Source organism: Myxocyprinus asiaticus, chromosome 4 (assembly GCF_019703515.2).
Source record: "Myxocyprinus asiaticus isolate MX2 ecotype Aquarium Trade chromosome 4, UBuf_Myxa_2, whole genome shotgun sequence".
Lineage (NCBI taxonomy): Eukaryota > Metazoa > Chordata > Actinopteri > Cypriniformes > Catostomidae > Myxocyprinus > Myxocyprinus asiaticus.
The window spans coordinates 7334309-7359040 of NC_059347.1; the positions used below are offsets into that span (position 1 = coordinate 7334309).

General features: G+C 37.7%; 1 protein-coding gene across 3 annotated transcripts in view; it reads right to left on the reverse strand.

Annotated features, from left to right (window-relative positions):
* The window catches only part of LOC127436371 (putative defense protein 3), a 40409-nt gene extending 16919 nt beyond the window's left edge, over nt 1–23490 (reverse strand). The window contains exons 1-5 of one of the 3 annotated variants that reach the window (XR_007896380.1): nt 23466–23490; nt 22974–23338; nt 15826–16011; nt 15445–15544; nt 8973–9399 (exon numbers count right to left, since the gene is read on the reverse strand). The gene's annotated coding sequence lies outside the window, so the exon portion shown is untranslated. Of the gene's footprint in view, nt 1–8972; nt 9400–15444; nt 15545–15825; nt 16012–22973; nt 23339–23465 lie in introns of those variants that run through there. The other 2 variants (XR_007896381.1, XM_051690461.1) reach the window with 2 other exon arrangements.
* Between the last annotated feature and the right edge of the window lie 1242 nt (nt 23491–24732).

The window sequence follows — 24732 nt, forward strand, 5'->3', positions numbered from 1 at the left end:
CTAAGGGTTTCATCTCAAGTCAGCTCGAGTGGGAAATCCCCAGCAGGAATCTTAACAGATCACTTTTACATTCTTATTCTTGTGTTTTTAGTGACTCACATTCTTCATACCCATCACCCCCTACTGGGCAGGGAGAAGAATTTTAAGGACTTAAATATTGATCTGTTTCTCACCCACACCTATCATATCACTTCTGAAGATATTGATTAAAACACTGGAGTCGTATAGATTACTTTTATGATGCCTTTATGTACTTTTTGGAGCGTCAAAATTTTGGCATATTTCCTCGCATTGTATGGACCTATTCTTCTAAAAATCTTAATTTGTGTTCTGCAGAAGAAATAAAGACACATACATAAGGGATGGCATGAGGGTGAGTAAATGATGAGAGAATATACATTTTCGAAACCATATGCTTGAAGCAACATTTATTTAAATGTCCAAATTAAACACTCTGGACACTTTTGTCCATACCGCTTGCAAATGTGAGATAACGGTGTAACTTCTCCGGTTAGTTTGATAGAAAGGCTCTGCAATGGCAAAACAGGGGCAAGGATTTCCTGTTCAATACAAAACCAGGGAGGGGCTCTCTCATTTAATAACATTTATCTATGACTGGGATGGTTAATGTAATTAAGCCCACTGCCCACATCGCTTGAAAACCTTTTTATTAAGGGGTCAAAATTAACTAACTAAATCACACAAATTTGCTGGGAATAAAATACCCGAATACTTAATGCCCTGTTTGGGCCACTTAAAGGCACCCAGCTGAAAAGCCGTTACCGGTCAGTACTCTGTCAAAGCCAAAGCTTTGGATTTAGACCAATTCACTCTGTATCCTAAGAACTTAGGAAAGGTATTAATAATTCTGTGGAGGCAAGGCATAGATCTAGTAGGGTTGGAGACAAATAATAAAATATCTGCGTAAAGCAAAAGCTTATGCGCCAGACCTCCCGCCACCACCCCTGGAAAATCATCCTCCTTTCTTATCACGGCTGCTAATGGTTCCAGGGCAAGATAGAACAATAAGAGGGAAAGAGGGCAAAAAATAATCTGAAATGAATCCATTCGTTTGAACCGCCGCTACCGGGTGTCAATAAAGTCACTTAATCCATCCAATAAAAGTATTCCCGAACCCATATATTTCCAAAATCGTAAAAAGATAATCCCATTCTACCATATCAAACGCCTTTTCACGGTGTCAAGTGAGATGGCAGCTACCGGAGTCTGATTGTTCACCAGTGCCCACATGACATTAATGAAATGCCTAATGTTATCAGAAGAGTTACGGCCCCGAAAAACCCCACCTGATCTATATGTATTAGAGATGTCATAACTTAAGTCGGTTAGCCAAAATTCTTGACAATATTTTAACGTCTAGCTGGATCAGGGCAATCGGATGGTAACTCTTACACTCGCTTGAATCTTTGTCCTTTTTAAGAATCAGACTGATCCAGACTTGTGTCATAGTTGGCGGAAGCTATCCATTCTTTAATGATTCCGTATAAACTTCTAGCAAAAGTAGAGCCAGTTCTGTAGCATAAGATCTAAAAAACTCAGCGGCAAAGCCGTCTGGCCCCAGAGCCTTACCTGCAGGGAAGGCCTTAATTACTTTGCCAAGCTCCTCCAAGGTTATCTCAGAATCAAGAGATTTTTTTTGCTCAGTCATCAGTTTAGGAAGTTCTAATGGTTCCACAAAGTTTCTAATATCCTCATCAGTAAATGAACACGTGGAACTATGGAGATCAAGATAGAATTCTTCAAAAGCATTATTAATATCAATGGCTAAGGTAAATATTTCACCACCAGCAGATTTCACTGAGGGAATGGTAGAAAAAGACTCTCTGTTTTATATATCTAGCCAAAAGCTTCCCTGCTTTGTCCCCTGACTCAAAGTATGACTGTCTTGCCCTGAATAGCCAAAACTCCACCTTCCGCAACAAAATAGTATTATATCTGTATTTCAACAGGGTCAATTATCTGAGGCCATTAGACGACATTCAGTGCTACAGCTCTGCTTCGGCACTTTTGATATTACCTTCCAATTCCACAAGTTCTTGTGCTTTGGATTTTTTGGTGAATGAGGCATACTGTACGATCTGGACCCTAAAAACCTCAAGTGCCTCCCATGCCACACCCACAGAGGATACTGAGGACCAGATGGTCTCCATATAGACAATGATTTCAGCCTTTAACATTTGTTGGAATTCAGGATTTTGCAAAAGGGATACATTAAAGCACCAGCTATATGATTTCCTTTTCTCCATATGTGGCAACACCTCTTAACACACCAGCGCGTGATCTGAGACTAAAATGTTTCCAATTGAGCAATCAACAACAGATGAAATGAGGGACTTTGATATTTTCAAAACAATCTATTCTAGAGTAAATCTTATGGACTGATGAAAAAAAAATATATAGTCCCTCCCAGATGGGTTCAAAAGTCTCCAAATATCTGTAAGTCCAAGATTTTTACAGATCTTATGAAGTGTCACTGTTGCTTTAGGGGGCTTGCACACTTTTGCTTCACTATGATCAAGGACTGAGTCCATCAAAAGATTAAAGTCTCCTCCCAATATTATATAATGAGGGGTTCCAGCGGATTGCAATATCCATTCAAGCTCTATAAAAAAGCCCTGATCAAAGTTAGGTGCATATATATTAGCCAAAATAAAACTTTGCCCCTGTATTTTAGCTAAAACAATAATGACTCTTCCTAATTTATCTTTAATCTGTTTGAGACATTTGAATTGTAGATGTTTACAGAGTAATGACTCCCCTGCTCTTACTTGAGCCAGCACTAAAGAAAACATGTTAACCCCATTTCTTCCCAAAATGTTCAGCTTCTTGCAGGGAAAGATGTGTTTTCTGAAGAAACTATATCGTATTTCTTACGTTTAAGAAATAACCTTCCTTCTTTTTATGGGGTGCCCCAACCCATTCACATTCCACGTGGAGTGCGCTAATCCACTCAAATTAACATTTGACATTGACATATTAGAAAAAATTTGTGTCAAAAATAAAATTATAAAGACCACATTCCCCATTAGTGCAACAATCAAACCCCGAACTTCCCCGAGAGAAAAAAAAAAAAAAAAAAAAAAAACCGGAAAAAAGCAAAATGTGTGCATTAACCCCGCACACGACAGCGCCAACCAGCGTCCATCACTCTAAACTCAAACAGTCCATGTACGCCTACGAAAGCCCACGCGACATCTTTGCCATCGGATTGCTCAAATCCGGTGCTTCTGTACAAATTTTGTGAGACAGAATTACATAACAGAAGGTAATCTATAAAACAAACTCCAGCCAACAGGCACAAAGAACATGTAGATTCATTCACAAAACTGTCTTGAAGGTGTGTTCCTCGACAAAACAAATTCCAGCTGCTAGCAGAACCAGCACATAAAAATAAATAAATAAATAAAATAAAAATAAACCATTCAGTTTCCTCGGACAGACAAATGAATGTTCAGTGAGCCGGCTGTTCATGAGTGCAGCAGATGACGTAATCCTTCCAATGTCCTGCAAAAAATACTCCACGAAACAAACTCCAGCCAATGGGAGGCATAAGCATAAAGAACGAACAGTTTCATCCACAACTGTCCTGAAGGAGTGTTATTCCACAAAACAAACTCCAGCCGCTAGGCAGAACCAGCAAAAATAAAAACAAAAAAAGGCACCCAGATCCTCGGACGGTCAAGTGTATGTTCAGCGAGACAGCTCACTTGGGGGCCACATGAAAGTCACCAAATGGTTTACTCACCCCACTGTCTCTACGAAAGACATCGCTTGTTGTGGGCATGTAAATATTTTGCAGCCATGCTTAGTATCTATTCTCAATTTGTCCGGAAACTTCAGAGCAAAAGCGATCTTCCGTTGATGTAAGAGTTTCTTGCATTCCTTGAATCGATCGTGTTTCTCTCATTGAATTTGCAAAATCTGGGAACAAGAAAATGCTGTGATTCTTCCAAGAAAGCTTTACTTTGCTCCTCACCTCGTGCAACACGAGATCTTTATCGGATGATCTCAGAAATTTGGCCAGAATTGATCGGGGCCTTTCTCCCTCAGCCGATCTGCGAGCCGGAACCCTGTGAGCTCACTCGATTTCCAGCTTATGGCCTGTTATGTCGAGCAGACTCGGGAAGAGCTCGTCTAGGAATTTCACCATATCTCGGCCTTCTTCATGCTCAGGGATTCCAAAAATTCGGACATTATTTCGCCGGCTACGATTCTCCAAATCCTCCAGTTTTTCCAAAACGCGTTGCAAATTTACTTTGGTCGCAAGCGGATTAGCAGATAATTCCCTCTCCGATGACGCCAGATAATCGATCCATCTCTCGACGTCCCCGATTCTTGTAACCAATTCAGAGAATTTAGTTTCCATCGCAGTAATTGATCGACGTATTACAGCAAGATCCTCTAAGTCCGCAACGACTTTCGTCAGTTGCTGTTGAATTTCTCCCGCCGCACCATCCAAACCGAGCCTCTGGTCTGCGGGCCCATCCGAGCCACCAGCTTGAGCACGTAAGTGTCTTTTAATATCTCCAGAGCCTGAGGATTTTTAATTCTTTGCCATATTGACTTCATAGAACAGATATGTAGCAGTGTGTATCGAGTCTCACCGGTTTATGACATAAAAATCATTAAAAACTAGCAAAGTGCGCAGAGCTCGTCGTTTACACATCCGCTCCTTGAATGGCATCACGTGATTCTTGTCTCCCTCCATTTTTTAACCTGCTACTAATGGCGCCAAAAGGGGATTCATGGGAAAACCAGGTCTCATTAATATTCATAAACTCATTACCATAGCTATTCTTACCTGTTAATATTGTATTTCTAGATATCGATAATAGTATTTTTACAAGTTAAAATCACATTTCATAAAATCACACAGACATTCTATTTTCACTAGTTGCAAAGGCTATTTTTGATATCAAGGCAATAACTGTTACTAGAGCTCCCTTTCCTGATATCAATAATAACATTGTTACTAGTAAAATGTTCATTCTTGATATCAACAATTGAATTACAACTAGTGAAAATGGTCATTTTTGATATTAGTAAATTAATTTGAACATGTTACATTTGGTATTTCTGATATCTGGAAATTAAATTCAGATATCAATAATTTGGACTGTAATTATTATATCTAAAGCAGCCATATCACCCTGCAGCTCTTGCCTATATGCCCACTAAAGCTAAGCAGGGTTGAGCCTGGCTAGTACCTGGATGGGAGACCTCCTGGGGAAAACTGAGTTTGCTGCTGGAAGTGGTATTAGGGAGGCCAGCAAGGGGTGCTCACCCTGTCTGTGATTGGCTAGAGGAGGAGCTGTCGATCAAGATCTAGTGGACCAATGGGGACGCATAACGCCCCCTGATTTACATGAAACTCTACTCACAAGTTTTGGAAAAGCAAGCGCAGAACTTAGAAACAAAAGCAAAAAAATAAAAAAATACATCATAAGCATACAAAAAAATGAAAATGAGCAAAATTGTCAGAGAGCATAAATAACAGTAATATAACCAAGGAAAACATGATTTTGTTTGCAATTCTTATGACTTTGAATTTTTCTGCTGTTTTTTTCTTTGCAGCATATTTTAAATGTGTTTTATATATTTTTGATTCATACTTGTTATTTTTTGATCTGCGCGAATTTTGTTTCTGCACTTTTTATCTTGATCTGCGCTTTTTATTTTTGCGCTTATTTTTTGATTCACTCTTATTATTTGAATCCACGCTTATTATTTTTGGATCCGTGACCACAATCCTTTTGACGGGATTTTGATCCCATACTATCGGTGTGAAACGTTACTAGTGAAAATTCAATTATAGATATCAAAAATTTGGGTTTTTACTAATTGAAATCTCATTTTTGATATCAAGAATGTGATTTCTGTGAGTGATGACATGAAAGTTGCGCATGGGATGCTCTTGGACTTTCCAGCATGACAATGACCCCAAGCACAAGGCCAAGTTGACCCTCCAGTGGTTACAGCAGAAAAAGGTGAAGGTTCTGGAGTGGCCATCACAGTCTCCTGACATTAATATCATCGAGCCAATCTGGGGAGATCTCAAACGTGTGGTTCATGCAAGACGACCAAAGACTTTGCATGACCTGGAGGCATTTCATTTTTTTCTTTGTTGCTATGTTTTGTTTTATGATTGTGCCATTCTGTTATAACCTACAGTTGAATATGAATCCCATAAGAAATAAAAGAAATGTGTTTTGCCTGTCACTCATGTTTTCTTTAAAAATGGTACATATATTACCAATTCTCCAAGGGTATGCAAACTTTTGAGCACAACTGTATATATATCACTTACAGTTGAAAAGGGCTGTTTGACTCACAGTTCACCGCTGTTCTTTTAAATCCAGCATTTTGAACATGATGTCTCCTTAGGTCCCGAGGGATTTTGGGATGGTGAAGTGTCCAGTTTATCCACACTTCAGAATCTCGCCAGAAATGGTAGGTCATCTAGGTATTTCTGGCTTACTGTTTTATGAATACTGAGGATTTGGACATACTACTCCATTGGCATACTATATAGTAGGAAATATGTATATTCAGACACAGTGACAGACACCACCTGTTACTCAACAAGGGAAAGTACATGCGCATTAGCTTGACCAGCCTAAAAACTATCGTTTTTTTTGTGTGATGTGAGCTAAAGCACAATTTGATAGCATTATTGTCTGATTTTTCTGCTGAATTGAAATGTTCTTTGATCATAATCTTGACCAACCATTTTGGAGATTTCAGTCTTTACACATTCAAGTAAACAGGAGCTGTAATTTTATGCCGCTTGTATCCATAGTAAATAGCTGCCTGGGAGCAGTTCCAAGATGGCGACCAAGTGGACTGACTTGCCGTGAAAGGAATTTGAAAGAGCATGCTTGAGATAAAATTAAATATTTAATGTATGAGGAAAAATCAAGAAGAGTATAAGGAAAAAGGTAAAAATCACTTTAGTAAAATATTTTATTGCGTTACTTTGCATGTAATTACTAATCAAGCTGTAATTGTCAATTTATGCAAAAAGTTTTAAATTACAATTTGTATGCATTTAGAACAGGTCCTACATACAATTGTAGCTATTCTATGGAGTGAGCCATTTTATTTCAAATGCTTTTCATACCTCATCATTTTCACGCAAATTTGTTAAACACAATACATAATTTTAGATATGGTGAAAATGACATGTATTGTTTCAAAATGCAAGACAGAAATAATCATTGTCCTGTGATGCATGTACAGTTGTCAGAAGTTTACATACACATAGGGTGAAGTCATTAAAACTCACTTTTTAACCACTCCACGGATTTCATATTAGCAAACTATAGTTTTGGGAAGTCGTTTAGGACATCTACTTTGTGCATGACACAAGTAATTTTTCCAACAATTGTTGACAGACAGACTTTCACTTTTAATTTACTATCACAATTCCAGTAGGTCAGAATTTTACATACACTAAGTTAACTGTGCCTTTAAGCAGCTTAGAAAATGGTCAAGCCTTAAGACATTTAGCTTCTGATAGGAGGTGTACTAAATTGGAGGTGTACCTGTGGATGTATTTTAAGGCCTACCTTCAAACTCAGTGCCTCTTTGCTCGACATCATGGGAAAATCAAAAGAAATCAGCCAAGACCTCAGAAACAAAAATTGTGGACCTCCACAAGTCTGGCTCATCCTTGGGAGCAATTTACAAAAGACTGAAGGTACCACGTTCATCTGTACACACAATAGAATGCAAGTATAAACACCATGGGACCACGCAGCCATCATACCACTCAGGAAGGAGATGCATTCTGTTGAAAAGTGCTAATCAATCCCAGAACAACAGCAAAGGACCTTGTGAAGATGCTGGAGGAAACAGGTAGACAAGAATCTATATCTACAGTAAAATGTGTCCTATATCGAAATAACCTAAAAGGCTGCTCAGCAAGGAAGAAGCCACTGCTCCAAAACTGCCATAAAAAAGCCAGACTACAGTTTGCAAGTGCACATGGGGACAAAGATCTTACTTTTTGGAGAAATTTCCTCTGGTCTGATGAAACAAAAATGTAACTTTTCGGCCATAATGACCATCGTTATGTTTGGATAAAAAAGGGTGAGACTTGCAAGCCAAAGATCACCATCCCAACCGTGAAGCACGGGGGTGGCAGCATCATATTGTGGGGGTGCTTTGCTGCAGGAGGGACTGGTGCACTTCACAAAATAGATGACATCAGGAGGAAGGAAAATTATGTGGATATATTGAAGCTACATCTCAAGACATCAGCCATGAAGTTAAAGCTCGGTCGCAAATGGGTCTTCCAAATGGACAATGACCCCAAGCATACCTCCAAAGTTGTGGCAAAATGGCTTAAGGACAACAAAGTCAAGGTATTAGAGTGGCCATCACCAAGCCCTGACCTCAATCTGATAGAAACTTTGTGGGCAGAACTGAAAAAGCGTGTGCGAGCAAGGAGGCCTACAAACCTGACACAGTTACACCAGTTCTGTCTGGAGGAAAGGGCCAAAATTCCAGCAACATGTGGAAGGCTACCCAAAACATTTGACCCAAGTTAAACAATTTAAAGGCAATGCTACAAATTGTATGTAAACTTCTGACCCACTGGGAATGTGATGAAAGAAATAAAAGCTGAAATAAATAATTCTCTCTACTATTCTATTCTGAAATTTCACATTCTTAAAATAAAGAAGTGATCCTAACTGATCTACGACAGGGAATGTTTTCTACGATTAAATGTCAGGAATTGTGAAAAACTGAGTTTAAATGTATTTGGTTAAGGTGTATGTAAACTTCTGACTTCAACTGTATATCCACAGTTGGACATTGTTAGGGAAATTAAATAAACTAGTGAAATTCTGAAAAGTGTTTGAAGGTAGATTATTTTTAAAAAGGTCAAAAAGTTCCAATATAGTACAAAAACAAACAAACAATAAAACAGCTGGAAACAAATTCAATAAAGTTCAGCAAAGTTGCTTTATTATAGAAACGTGTCTTGAAAAATTTCCATACAAATCTTTAATTACACGTATTCAGAAATTGTTTTCGCTCATTCTGACAGAAGTCAGAATATATTCAAAGTTGGTTTCTTTTTCTCCTCTTTGATCCTCTTCCGTGATTTTTTTCAGATGGTCGCCATCTGCCACCTTTGCTCTTTTATTGGCTTCTCCCAACATGATCGCTGGTCCTTTATTCACAGCTGTGGTGGTTTTATCTTTTATGAAGTCCTCTTTGACCACTGGCTCAATGATTGCACCCATTTTAGTGACAATCTTGGGTGTCGTCATCTTCTTCACAGTGCTTTGTGTGTTCCATGTCTGTCCGATAGGAGTACGGATGCAGGACTCAAACAGTGCAGTGTTTTGAAAGGGGAATGGTAGGTGACTAACATATGAAAGAGAGTTTAAATGAGAGAGACAGGGTTGGGCTCCCTATCAATTCATGAGTGTGAATTTAATCTAAACTGGCCACATCTGTGGCAACAGCCACAGTACGTTGAGTTGGAATTTGAATGGACAGGACAAGGAATTTTCTGAATTGCAATTCAAAGATATTCAAATGTTCTTCCACCATTCTGCATAAAATGTATTAATTTATTAAGTATAGAGACTCCAGAGCATTAGTCACTATATAGTCACAATAAAGTAAATCTCTATACTAAAGTATACAGATTTACTAAGTATATATATATATATATATATGTTTGGGCTGTCAAATTTTTTACATCAAATTAATTAAATGATGTGCAGATTAATTAATTTAATTACTCGTAATTATTCTCATATGAATATTTATTGAGAAAGGCTCCAAAATCAATGTAAAATTATATAATATTTAAAAAACAATTGAGAAAATTGAAATATATTACATCATATGCATACAGTATATTGTGGCAACAAACAAGCATTTAGACAATAGAAAAAGTGTCTTTAGAAGACAAAATATTGTTTGTTTTCATTTCTATTTAATTAAATGAAACCCTATTATTGGCCTACTTCCCTCTGCTGTTTTTAATTGATGGTCTTACTACAAGTGTCAGATGGAAGCTTTTGGGGGTGACAAACTTTGATTGCGTTATTGGTGTTCATTGTCTCTAGTCATAAGCTCTGTGTTTTTAGAAAGCTGTGTCAAGTTAAATGAAGTTTGAAACTTTGATAAACGAGTCTCAAGAACCATTCGTTCTGTTGTGATCGGTCCAATAGACTTTGAGAGCAAAGGCGTGTCTGTGGTTGGCTGCGCTGCCTGCTCGTCTAACGTGCACACTTGTAAAAAACAGCCCAAGCCATCGTAACAAGTTCTAAAGTGAAGTTTTCGAATTAGTAACGGAGGCTTGGGCGCATCTTTTGAACAGATCCTGATCCGTGGCGAGAAAGTAGTTCCATGCACAAGAGCGTTTATTTGGGACAGTCCTGAGTTTTTCCTCATTTATTTATTTACTTATTCATTGAAACTGTTATATAAAGGCAAAAATCACACTCGCAATCTTGCTGTATGTCCATATATAAGCACGTCTGTGATTACCTGCAGCACAAGACCTATACACTGATCAGCCACAACACTAAAACCACCTGCCTATTATTCTGTAGGTCCCCATCGTGCCACCAAAATAGCGCCAACCCACATCTCAGAATAGCATTCTGAGATTATATTCTTCTCACCACAATTGTACAGAGCGGTTATCGGAGTTACCATTGACTTTGTCAGTTCAAACCAGTCTGACCATTCTCTGTTGACCTCTCTTATCAACAAGGCATTTCTGTCCATAGAACTGTTACTCACTGGATGTTTTTTGTTTTTGGCACAATTCGGAATAAATTCTAGAGACTGTTGTGCGTGAAAATCCCAGGAGATCAGCAGTTACAGAAATACTCAAATCAGCCTGTCTGGCACCAACAATCATCCATGCGATTGTCTAATCAGCCAATCCTGTGGCAGCAGTGCAGTGCATAAAATCATGCAGATACGGGTCAGGAGCTTCATTTAATGTTCACATCAACCATCAGAATGGGGAAAAATGTGATCTCAGTGATTTGGAGCGTGGCATGTTGGTGCCAGATGGGCTTGTTTGAGTATTTCTGTAACTGCTGATCTCCTGGGATCTTCACGCACAACAGTCAACAGAGAATGGTCAGACTGGTTTGAACTGACAAAGTCTACGGTAACTCCGATAACTGCTCTGTACAATTGTGGTGAGAAGAATATAATCTCAGAATGCTATTCTGAGATGCGGGTTGGCCCTATTTTGGTGGCACGATGGGGACCTACAGAATAATAGGCAGGTGGTTTTAGTGTTGTGGCTGATCAGTGTATAGGTCTTGTGCTGCAGGTAATCACAGACGTGCTTATATATGGACATACAGCAAGATTGTGTAAAGATAATGGTGTGAAAAACAAAAAACATCCAGCAAGCAGTAGTTCTGTGGGCAAAAATGGCTTGTTAATGATAGAGGTCAGAGGAGAATGGCCAGACTGGTCCAAGCTGACAGGAAGGTGACAGTAACCCAAATAACCACACGTTACAACAGTGCTATGCAGAAAAGCATTTCTGAATGTACAGCATGTTGAACATTGAGGTGGATGGGCTTCAGCAGCAGAAGACCCCTCCGGGTACCACTACTGTCAGCTAAGAACAGGAAACTGAGGCTGCAGTGGGCACAAGCTCACCAAAACTGGACAGTAGATGATTGGAAAAACATCGCCTGGTCTGACAAATCTGGATTTCTGCTGCGGTACACAAATGGTAGGCCCACTGTAGCCTCAGCTTTCTGTTCTTGGCTGACAGAAGTGGAACCTAACGTGGTCTTCTGCTGTTGTAGCCCATCAAATCTTTTTATGCTTTACCTTGTAAATTTTTTTTTTTTTTTTTAAATACATTCATTTCAAATCAGATTTTCAACACGCTCCAAAAAAAGTGTGGACAGTCGAGTTTTTACCACTGTGTAACTTCACCATTTCTTCTAATAACACTTAAGTGTTGGGCACTGAAGACACAAATTACATTTTAGCAAGCTGAATTTTCCCCATCAATCCATTATTCAGGTCTTCATCTGTGCAATTGTACGGGGCCTTTGTTGCCGTCTTTTGCGATTCATAATGTGCCACACACATCAGGACAACGCAAAACCACATACTGCCTGGATTACAAGTGCATGGCTGCGTAAGCAGAGGATGCAGGTGATAGATTGGCCTGCCAACAGTCCTGATCTGTATCCAATTGAGAATGTAAATTGCATTATAAAGTGCACAATGTCAATGAAGGCCCCGCACAATTGCACAGTTGAAGACCTGTAAATCACTTGCATATGCGACTAAATTTCACACTATGTGACTAAAAATGACTTACTAGCCACTTGGCTAGTAAACATTCAGATTTTACTCATGAGTGATCGAATTGCGTAGTGGTGAAGAAGACTTTTAGCACAGAGGCCCTTTCACTGCATGCTGTCTCTCATGAGAGCGCCCTCTGAAGGAAATTTGCCTTATTTGGCTGCAGTGGGTCCTGAAGTGTTGTAGGTTGCGCTGTCACCATCACTATAATTGAGCTGTGATATTCTATAGTTACAATTACATTGCATTTAACGACTTCAACTTTTCCACGTTTTCACAACGTTCTCCGTTTTACAGACTCTACAGACCAGTAAAGTTTGACGTCTATTGGAAGGTAAATGGTGTTGCAAAACTCGAGAGCACGTAGACTTGAATTTGAGAACATGTACAATTAATATTAGTATACGCAAGTCAATACACATTATGTGAGTAAAGTTCTGTTTGACTACTACCGTGTATTGTGTCCAAAGACGAGATCCAACCATTCCGTTTTAATTTCATGTCTCTTTTAATATCCTTTATTGTTTACAGTCGATTGTTGTTCAAAAAGTCAAAAGAAACAAGAATTCTAATCACACACAGAAAGGATGAGGAAAAACATCCGCCAAACTTCTCTCATTAATGTGTGCTGTGCTCATTCAACTATAAATACTTGCTCGATGAACTGCCGGTTCTCTGAAAACAAAGGGCATTTTCACACCTAGTTCGTTTGAGCACTCCAAGCACTCTCATAGCGGTATAAAGTGTATATGTGAACAACCCAAGTGGTCAGATCCACCTCAGGAGGTGGTCGAAGAATGGTTCGTTTGTGGGTCTTTTTGTGGTTCGATTGATTTGTGCGATGTGAAAGCAAAGAGGTACCAATCTGCTTTGCATTTTATGATTCAAGTACCTCGTGACTAGCAAAACATAGCTGCATTACATACTTCATAGTCCAGTCACAATTTACTGTCCACATATGGGAATTTTAAGCGAATATAGATATACCATGATTACCATGATGTGTTTTTGTGTCTCATATTCCATTCTTGCTGTATTATTTGAGCACCAAATGAACGGACCGGCCGTATTCAGAGCAAAGCGTTAAGATGAACTGCTCTGATGGGCATACCATCTATGGAGGTTCGCGCCAAACACCCACGAAAATACAAGTGAGGTTTTGTATAGTTTCACTTTAATAATTTAATTTTTTTTGCACAATGGCAAATGTTCTTGGCTCATACACACAATGTAAATGACACGCAGGAGTAGACACTTGCTTGCTCCATTACTCTCGAGATTATAGATAAAGAAACATATTTTCAAATGCACACAGAATTACAAATGTTTTCCTTCATGCAAAATAAGGGCTTGAAGGTTTTATTGAAGAGCTTTAACATAACGTGAGAGTGTGAAGAATTTAGGACAGAAATACAGTATACATTATTAATATTGCATAATGTAATATCATTGCCGGTGTTGTCTGGGTTTCATAAATTATTTAACATATAAAATATTACTTTTATGTAATTCTATCCCTGTGCAATAATTTTTAATGAAAAATTCAATATTTTTTAAAGCCTTAAATGTAATCATATAGTCCCATTTTATTAAATGATTTCAAGTTAAATATCAATAAATTACTACTTAAGGTGTAGGCCTAACTGTAATAAGCATACATACACCTTAAGAAGTATGACTATTTGTATGTCAATTGCTTATCATAATAACCACAATTATTTATGAAAAATTATTGCCAGCCAAATTTTATAATCGTGACAGCCTGCTGCAATGGGGTCTGAGTTCTTAAGGTGCTGTGGTGTGAACAACAAGGGGTCCGAGACCACATTAATGTGAAGAGGACCAAAAAAGATACTGGGACCTCTTTTAAGTCCACTTACATTGTGAACACCAAAAGCACCGAGGTTATTTGTGGCTAGTTCCCTTTCAGGTTCACTTTAACCGAACTGGGTTTTGTTCACTTAAAACGTATTATATGTGAAACCACCCTTAAAGATAAATTTTAGTGCTCATATCAATGTAAATACTTTGTAAGTCGTACAAATTATACATATAAATAAAATATTAAAAAATACGTGTAATAAACGTGTAAATATTAAAGGGGTGATCATACATTATGGAATATATGAACTTCAAGAAACACTGTAAATACTGAAGAATCTAACAGATAGGCTTTTGCAGCATCTATGCATGGGTTTGTAAAAAATCTGTGCAAAGTCCTGCCCCATAAACTTTTTTTTTTTTTTTTTTACATAGTAAATTTGATAAAGTAGCACTTAAATATTACATGTGGAATTCTATTTCAATACCTTGAATATTTTTAATACCTTGTGAATATTTTGTTATAAATGTGTATGAAATTTTAAACAGTGAGATCAGCTTGTATCATTATTATAAATGTAATTTCATGACATATAAATTGATGTGAAATTTGTACATTTTTAAAAAGCTAAAATGTGATTAAAATGATGAAAAGCGAAATATGAAATAAAATATACACTGACATACTAAAGTGTGTGAAGTCATATATATATATACGAATACTATATATACTGTATATTTGAATCTTCACCTTTCCGGTTTGCTATATCCTTTTTAGTTGCATTATGCTTAAATGTCGACAAAAGTCTGGTGAGTAAAAACAAAAATGTACTAGCCAATGGCAATTCCTTCTCCAACGTGTCTGTAGAGGATTGATAATGGATGCATGGGGGAACATTTTGCTTGCTAAACTTGTGTCTTCAGTGCCCAAACGCTTAATAAGTGTTATTAGAAGAAGTGATGTCACACAGATGTAAACACACGACTATCCCAGCTTTTGTGGAGCATGTTGCAATCATCTTTTTTTGAAAAAAACAAAAAACAAAAAAAACAATTAAATTCACCAGGTAAAACATCAAATAATATGTTGTTGTAGTGCTTTCAATATAGCACAGGGTGAATCAAATTTACATATCATTCCTTTTTGTTTTTATTAGCATTTTCCATACTGTCCCAACTTTTTCGGAATTGGGGTTGTACATATATTCATATATTTTATATATATATTAAATATTATGATGATATTATTAACTTTGAGCTGAAATTGATAAGATTGGTTACCTGATGGGCAGAAACTGATGCATTTCTCTTCTCTGATATGATAACATCAGGTAGTTTCTGGTCTTGTCTTGGAGGCGGAGGGGCCATTTTCATCCTAAATCTACAGAGACATATGAATATCAGAGAAACAGCTATGAATTTGTAGCATCATCAATTCCTAAGGTTTACACATAAACTGATGTCTAATAATAAAATGCTCTCTAGAATGAGAGCATCCTTTCCCTCTAATACCACATGCCACTGACTAGCCATACTAAGTCATGGTTCATGGCTGTGATGTAAACTAAGGGCTATTAGCCAGTTAAAAACAAAAGGGAGGAGCACTTCGATACGTCCCGGCCCAACTTCCTGTTTCAATATGGAATACGTCAACAAAACTACCTTTTGCGTTTCTGGCATGAGGGTCTGACACCAACACCCCCCCCACTCTCCCCAGCCAGGCAGTGTCAGGTCCACAATTTTAGGTCGTCCCACCTCTTCCTGTTTCCTTTTCTCTTTTAGGAAATCAGATATGACATCATCTCCAGCGAAAGCCTCCTTGATAATGTTGGTCTGTTCATCATGCTCCTAACACAAAAGGGAAAGCATTTTAAAAAGCAGCAAAAGGCTGTAAATAACGTTGGTAGGAGTTTCTAAACCCTTTGCGTTATTTATTGACATATATAGTGTATTTACTCTGATAAAAGCATTCACTGCTAAACTAAACATCAAAGTTAATAGAGCAAAACAGTTGGGTTCTGGAAGTAAAAATCCCATTCATTTTCTCCATAGGTGGATTCATTTTTAACATTGAGCTCCGAGGTTATTTATCGATGGTATATGCTTCTGTTGAATCCATTAGTCTGTGTTATGTCAACATAATAAAAAATAAAAAATAAAAACATGTTTACATGTAACGTTCTTTTTGGAAAAGAACTACACTACCCATGATCCTGAAGAGAGACGCTGGACCAGAGAATCACAGCCAACAAAGTGCACCAAACAAGTGCTGCTGCTACAGCTCACTCGCATGATATACTGTAAATGCCACAATCGAATCGATCTTCCTTCACTCTCAAACCACTTATACAGGTGCATCTCAATAAATTAGAATGTCGTGGAAAAGTTAATTTATTTCAGTAATTCATCTCAAATTGTGAAACTCGTGTATTAAATAAATTCAGTGCACACAGACTGAAGTAGTTTAAGTCTTTGGTTCTTTTAATTGTGATGATTTTGGCTCACATTTAACAAAAACCCACCAATTCACTATCTCAAAAAATTAGAATATGGTGACATGCCAATCAGCTAATCAACTCAAAACACCTGCAAAGGTTTCCTGAGCCTTCAAAATGGTCTCTCAGTTTGGTTCACTAGGCTACACAATCATGGGGAAGACTGCTGATCTGACAGTTGTCCAGAAGACAATCATTGACACCCTTCACAAGGAGGGTAAGCCACAAACATTCATTGCCAAAGAAGCTGGCTGTTCACAGAGTGCTGTATCCAAGCATGTTAACAGAAAGTTGAGTGGAAGGAAAAAGTGTGGAAGAAAAAGATGCACAACCAACCGAGAGAACCGCAGCCTTATGAGGATTGTCAAGCAAAATCGATTCAAGAATTTGGGTGAACTTCACAAGGAATGGACTGAGGCTGGGGTCAAGGCATCAAGAGCCACCACACACAGACATGTCAAGGAATTTGGCTACAGTTGTCGTATTCCTCTTGTTAAGCCACTCCTGAACCACAGACAACGTCAGAGGCGTCTTACCTGGGCTAAGGAGAAGAAGAACTGGACTGTTGCCCAGTGGTCCAAAGTCCTATTTTCAGATGAGAGCAAGTTTTGTATTTCATTTGGAAACCAAGGTCCTAGAGTCTGGAGGAAGGGTGGAGAAGCTCATAGCCCAAGTTGCTTGAAGTCCAGTGTTAAGTTTCCACAGTCTGTGATGATTTGGGGTGCAATGTCATCTGCTGGTGTTGGTCCATTGTGTTTTTTGAAAACCAAAGTCACTGCACCCGTTTACCAAGAAATTTTGGAGCACTTCATGCTTCCTTCTGCTGACCAGCTTTTTAAAGATGCTGATTTCATTTTCCAGCAGGATTTGGCACCTGCCCACACTGCCAAAAGCACCAAAAGTTGGTTAAATGACCATGGTGTTGGTGTGCTTGACTGGCCAGCAAACTCACCAGACCTGAACCCCATAGAGAATCTATGGGGTATTGTCAAGAGGAAAATGAGAAACAAGAGACCAAAAAATGCAGATGAGCTGAAGGCCACTGTCAAAGAAACCTGGGCTTCCATACCACCTCAGCAGTGCCACAAACTGATCACCTCCATGCCACGCCGACTTGAGGCAGTAATTAAAACAAAAGGAGCCCCTACCAAGTATTGAGTACATATACAGTAAATGAACATACTTTCCAGAAGGCCAACAATTCACTAAAAATGTTTTTTTTTTTATTGGTCTTATGATGTATTCTAATTTTTTGAGATAGTGAATTGGTGGGTTTTTGTTAAATGTAAGCCAAAATCATCACAATTAAAAGAACCAAAGACTTAAACTACTTCAGTCTGTGTGCACTGAATTTATTTAATACACGAGTTTCACAATTTGAGTTGAATTACTGAAATAAATGAACTTTTCCACGACATTCTAATTTATTGAGATGCACCTGTATATTTGTTAATATCTGTATATTTTGAAAGTAAATCAATAAATAATATCTATCTATAATGTATGTATATACTGTATACATATCTATATATATTTTTCAGCACTTGTAATAATCAATTTTAAATCAATAGATTTCATTTTTCTATAGTTTTCAATATGATTACATCATTCGTAATGCTTCATGGGACTCAGTTTTGTACCTTGTGTCTTTTTGTCCAAATTTCAAATAATGTTTTGCTTCAAATCGAAGTTTGTAATATTGTGATTCACCTCAGAGCAGGTTGGTTTGGTTCATATCTTTGAACTCTTTTATGAAGGTTTTTATCAAATCCCTATGGACAAAATGAATGGGAAAAACACTTCAGGAACCGACGACTGAAATTCCTTCAAAATCATCATATAGGCTCTGTTCCAAAACCAGCTGGGTTGCCTACGAAGGCAGCATTTTAAGAAAATATAGGCGTAACAATGTTGCCTTCCAAGATGTCTTCTTTTGGCCAAATAACGAAATAACATGTAAGGAGCTAATAGCATGTAATTAAAGAAAAAAAAAAAAAGACAGATTTATTCATAAATGGACTACTTTACTTGTACTGTGTATTTTAGGGCTGGGCAGTATGACGATTGGAGGCAGACCGATATATCTGTTTTACCGATTAATTGGCGCCGACAGTTGCTTTTTGGAACAATCGTTATCTGCAAAAATCTATGGCGATAGTTGCCGATAGTTTTTTCGAGTCCCCAGTGTGTTTCGGGCTTGATTATTCTTAAAAAGTTCCATGTTAGGCACAAAATCTGAATTTTTTTCTGGTTATTTTTGAGATTTTGGTTGAACAATAAACTGCAACTGGGATTTTATTCATTGAGGACTCTGTCTGTCATAGTAAGGAAAAAAAAACAATATATATATTTTTTTGACATTCTATAAATCATTCGGCCGATAAATAATTTTTCAGCCTTTCCCACCACCTTAGTTATCGGTATCGGCAAAATCTACTATTGGTCGACTTCCAATGGCGATATATGTATATCCTGGCAACGATATAAATTGTCAACCTGAAGAGATTTTTTCTATACTGTGTATTAGAGCCCGACCGATATGGGATTTTTGAGAGCGATACTGATTTTAGAGGGGGAAAATTCACTGATTACCAATATGGTGGCCGATATATTTAATTTTTGAGCTGTAATGAAAACAGACCTTTTCTATGTGGATTGTGCACCAATTTTGCACTGATATGACTATGCAAAGGTACTCAGAAGCCTGCTTTCTTAAACAAATATTTTTATCAAAGAATATTTGACATTATTATTAATGAACACTGAGAAAATAAAGAATAAATAAAAATACAATAAACAGCTTAATAAACATCAGTACTGTATGTTTAGTACAAGTCAATTGCTGACCATTTAAATAAAGAATAAATTCAAATAAAATAAATAGCTAAATAAACATAAGGGGCTGGTTGCATCAGCTATACATACGTTACAACTTAGCCTAGTTGTGGCGTAAATGGGCACTAAGTCAAAATGTATGCACTACTAAATATTTGAGCATTGCACCATTACATTTATGTAGGACGTAACCCTACATATAAACTAAATATTTACGGAAGCCTCTGACCAGGAGCAACTGATGGAATAAAAAAGCAGACTGACATTTTATGATATCAATGAGCTCATGTTTTGCGTGACAGGCTTCAATCCTTTCGACATATATGATGATGTTGGCATATACACTCGTTTACATTTACGAGAGAGAGGAAAAAAACAACAACTTTTAAGCGGCTCTTCAGCATGAAACCATTCTAACGGTGCAGTTTTTAGGGTGTGTTGCCCGGTGTCAAGTTTCAACACATTCAATATATATATATATATAGGATATTAAAATGAATAAATGTCTATTTTTCCAGCCTGTTGTATTAGTATTTATTTATCACCCCTTATTTATTTTACATACAATTCCTATATATTATTATTTACACAGGGCAAATATACTATTTATTAAATCTACTTTTATTACGTATCCTATTTTAATGTCTGGAAAACCAGACTTTTAAATATGACATTTTATAAATGCAACGACTGGAATTGTTCGGTTGAAGGGGGTACCAAACTGTGAATCCTGAACGAAACAGTTTGGTGAATACGTTTACACACTGACAAGGTATGAAAGTAGCTACGTGGTTAACCAGTTAGCTATAAGCTCGTTGCCACGGAGAGCAAAAGATAGACTTTATTTACTTCCCAGCATTGTGTCTCACCAACTAGGTAACAACATAGCATGAAATCAACACTCAGCAGACACAATCCACCACCGCACCGTTGTCTGCTGAGCTGCAAAAAGATGCTCTGATGCTTACATTTCAATATGCTACATTACTGACTGCACTGACAAACTATAGCTGGCTAACATAACAAACAGATGTGATCAACATGAGTGACATGGTTGTCAGGGACAGGATTATATTAGTTATATAAACTATATATATAGTTATATAATACATTATATTAGTTATATAAAATGATGGGGTCATTGTTTATTAACTTTCCAGTATGTATTTCACAAACTAGTTAGCAATTTCCGATAAGACACCGCTAAACTCCGCCCTGTCTGCAGAGCCACCATCAGTTCAGCTCTGTAAACAATGGAGTCGGAGCGCACTCTGCTGGACAAACTACATTATGACACTAATTCTAAAGCATTGTTTTCTGCATTATATGTTCTGAAAAAAAGTTTTCATATCTGCGCATATAAATATATACGCCGATACCGATATATCGGTCAGGCATTACTGTGTATATTGCGGTATGTAAATATAATAAGTGGGTATCGCTCCACCTGGCTTCACGTGAGACAGAGAGTGAGAGAGACGAACAAACACGGAAACCCTTACAAAAATTGAGAGCTCATGGCAAATTTGCCACAAACATGCTGCAAATTCGCCACTGATCAATTTTAAATGCAAATGTAATTTGTGGCAAAGTTGCAACAAATTGTCCACTGTTGTCAAAGGTTTGCTGCAGGTTCAACACTACCGGTGAAGAGATGCAAACTAATGGCAAACATCTGCGGCGAATCACAAGCTCATTTGCATGTGAAAAGAACGAGTGGCCAATTTGTGTCAAGTTTGCGGCTAGTTTACCAGATCACCAGATTTTTTGTAAGGGGACAGATGAACACACAGAACGTGCAACAACCCTGAAACAAGTCAAATACAGGAAGTATTTATTTTTGCATTAAAGGGAAAGTTCACCCAAAAATGAAAATTCTCTTATCATTTACTTACCCTCATGATATCCCAAGTGTGTACAACTTACTTTCTTCACCGGAACACATTTGAAGAAAAATAGAAAAATATCTTAGCTCAGTATGTTCTTAAAATGCAAATGGATGGTAATCCGACTTTTGAAAAATCACAAACAGTCAGCATAAACATCATCCATACGACTCCTGCGGTTAATTTAATGTCTTCTAAAGCGAAATGATCACTTTTGGTGTGAAAATGATTGATATTTAAGTACTTTTTAACTCTAAATCATCGCTTCAGTTCAGCAGCGGTATGCGCATGTGACGTAATCGAGTTGACGTGAGACTCGCGAGAACTGACACACATGCGACACACCTGGAAGAGCAGCGCTGTTTACAAGTGAGGAGGAGGAATGCTGTACAGAAGCTTCATTGGTTTTGGTTTAGATCTGTATTTGTATCTGTTTGTTTACTCACAATGGTGCGTTTGTGTGCTTATCCTGGATGTCTCAACCATGAGAAGAACTAAGATTGCGTCCGTAACATGCCAACGCGAATACGTCATATGAGAGACCGTGTGATCTCAGCACACTCGTTAAACTCGGAAGCGATGCTTTATAGTTAAAAAGTACTTAAATATTGATCTTGTTTCACACCAAAAGCGATTGTATCTCTTTAGAAGACATTAATTTAACAGCTACTGTCGTATGGATGACGTTTATGCTAACTGTCTGTGATTTTTGGAGCTTCAAAAGTCTGATCACCATCCACTTGCATTTTAAGGACCTACTGAGCTAAGATATTTTTCTATTTTTCTTCAAATGTGTTCTGCTGAAGAAAGTCATACACACCTGGGATATCATGAGGTTGAGTAAATGATGAGAGAATTTTAATTTTTGGGTGAAATATCACTTTAAACGGTGCCGTTTTTTCATGGTCTTGGCATGTTAAGAAGGTTAAAATGAAAACTGATGTGCTAATTCTGTTTCATGCCTCATATATGGTTTATTTTGTTTTTTTAAATCTGCCAAAATGAAGGACAGCATTTTGAAATTATCCGGTGTTATGTTTTAAAATATGGTAAATAACAAGGTAAAGCCGGATAAAAAAAAATCAAGTTCTTATCAATTAATGTGGAGTCATGCATGCTTCACGTGAGAAGTACAATTTGTGTGACAAACAATGAGCGTGTTTACATACACGTTCGAACACTGATTATGCTTAAAAAGCAACAACATGTAAGATCATGTAAACCCTTTAAACGTTGTTCCAGCATCGCATTAAGGTCATAAATGGTATAAAAATTATAAACCGCTCTGTGCACGTAAATTTTTGCCCACTACCCTGACTTCGCGTTGCATTTGAACACCTCTACCGGCGTTCTTACTGGCTTATCCACTGTGTGTTTATGTTTTGACATAAAAAGGAGAAAATAACCCAATGATATCAGGTCTAACATAAAACGTATCACTCAGCTAGTGTTGCTACCTATGCAGAGTGTTCCGAATCATTTACTTCTGAGCTGTCAGTCATGATGCTGACTAAGAAGGCAGTAGAAAGCAAGACAGCTAACTAGGTTTTGTAACAGAGACATAGTCATTTTTTCAGCAAAGCTCATCACTCACTTCTTCAACCACTGTTGGCGCAAAGAGCATTTTGATGACCTTGGCCTCTTTGGTGAGAACTTATTGAGGTTGATTTCCTTATTCTTTTTTTTAAGTGGTTCAGACGTTTGTGTTTCAGCTGTTTGCGGCACTGACGGAGCTGCGCTGGGTTCAGGGTCCAAAACCTCCCTCAACATGTCCAGTTCTTCCATTTCACTGACCCGAATCTGTCTTTCATCCAAAAGCCCCTCTTCACCTTCTTGCCCTTCCTATGTCTGTGCTGGACTTTCACATGTCGTCTCACTCCTCATAAGATTGAAAATAGTGTTAAACTCAGAAACAATCTTCACCAGCCACCTCTTGTCTCAATACCTCACTTGTGTTTTCTGCTAAAATATCAGACAAATAAGATTCTAGAATTGGGAAATGATATTCACATATTAACACAAGAAAAACTGAACTTTTTAAAAGACATTGTTCACCCAAAAATGAGAATTGTTATCATTTACTCACCTTATTTGACCTGTATGATTTTTATTCTTCTGTGGAACACAAAAGGACATGTTTTGAAGTATGTTTTCCAGCAAATGAGTGTGTGTGTATGTGTGTTTGTGTGCCATTTACCTGTTAATGTCCCAGCGCTCAGCCACAAAAATGACTAATGTCACATAATTAATTATTAATACTGTATTTTAGAGTGGACATTCACCCTCATACATACATTTTGATCTTTTTGGAGCTTGACAGTCTCTGGTCACCATTTAATCTAACTGGATGGAAAAGAGCAGCTTGGACATCTCTTTTTGTGTTCCAAAGAAGAAATTCATATGGGTTTGGAACTACATAAAGGTATGTAAATGATGACAGAATTTTTGTTTCTAGATTAATTATTCCTTTAAGCTTGGTCTCATACCTTCTTCATCTGTGGGTGCTGGAATGAAGTCCTCTTCATCTGCTTTCCTCAGCCGCCTCTTCCTCTCAAAGTCATCAAGAAGCTCCTCTTCTTTCTCCTCCTCTTCAGCTGTTTGAGCATGCTCTGTTGTGATCGTACTGACCTCAGGTTCTTCATGCGTAAGCTTGCCTCTCATCCAGGGATTGACAGGGTCAATGACTGGCTCAGGATCATTTACAAAATCAGGGACCATATCAGATTCTTCATCTTCATTTCCATGTTCATCATCAGAAAGCACCAGCATCTTCTGGGTCAGATCTTTATTCACCTGCAGCTGCTCTTGCATTGGTTTACGTGCCTGATGAACATGAGAGATAGACAAATATCACAACTTCAACTTTTCACTACCATCAATGACCTCTGGGGTTATATAGTTAACCCCTTAAGCTCTGCTGAATATTTTGTTTGCCACCTGCAATTTTTCTCACCAAAATATAAAAGCTCACCTTTCACACATACAGTGGACTAATTTGTCCAAAAAAGAAAAACAAAAAAAATTCCAATAATTCATAAATAATATTTTATATGTGTACAATCTTCTGATGAACATATATTTTTTTAAACTGTCTTTGAAAGTCAATGATTCAGGCTGTTTGCTTTATGTCCCTGCAAAAGTGTTAGTTCATTCCACTAGATAGCAGCAAGAACTAGGAAAAAGAAATTCCTCTAAAATCCTACATCGCAATATACAGACCTGAAATGCAATTGGCGCTCTAACTCAGCTTCCACACTGTTTCGTCAAATATCTCGGCCTCTAAGTGGACTATAAGATTAATCTAGGTGTCTTGATGTAGAACCATTATGTATAATATTTACTCATCAATACTC